Genomic DNA, 329 nt, shown 5'->3' with positions numbered 1-329 from the left:
GTACTCGTTTGCCTCCTGGGCCTTGGAATTTGTCAAAAGCAGAGAAGAGAGAGGTTTGCAATTCTTTCTATGGTATGAAGGTCCCTGAAGGTTATTCTTCAAATATTAAAAATCTTGTATCTTTACAAGATTCAAGACTTCTTGGCCTTAAATCACATGATTGTCATACCTTAATGCAACAATTGCTCCCTGTGGCAATTCGTTCTGTTTTGGAGAAGCCTGCAAGGTATGCAATAACTCGTTTGTGCTTCTTCTTCAATGCTATATGTGCAAAGACTGTTGATGTTTCCAAGCTAGATAAGTTGGAAGAAGATGTAGTAGTTACTCTG

The sequence above is a fragment of the Prunus dulcis genome, chromosome 4 (genome assembly GCF_902201215.1).
Source record: "Prunus dulcis chromosome 4, ALMONDv2, whole genome shotgun sequence".
NCBI lineage: Eukaryota > Viridiplantae > Streptophyta > Magnoliopsida > Rosales > Rosaceae > Prunus > Prunus dulcis.
The sequence above is the reverse complement of the archived record's forward strand: the minus strand, read 5'-3'. Positions refer to the sequence as shown.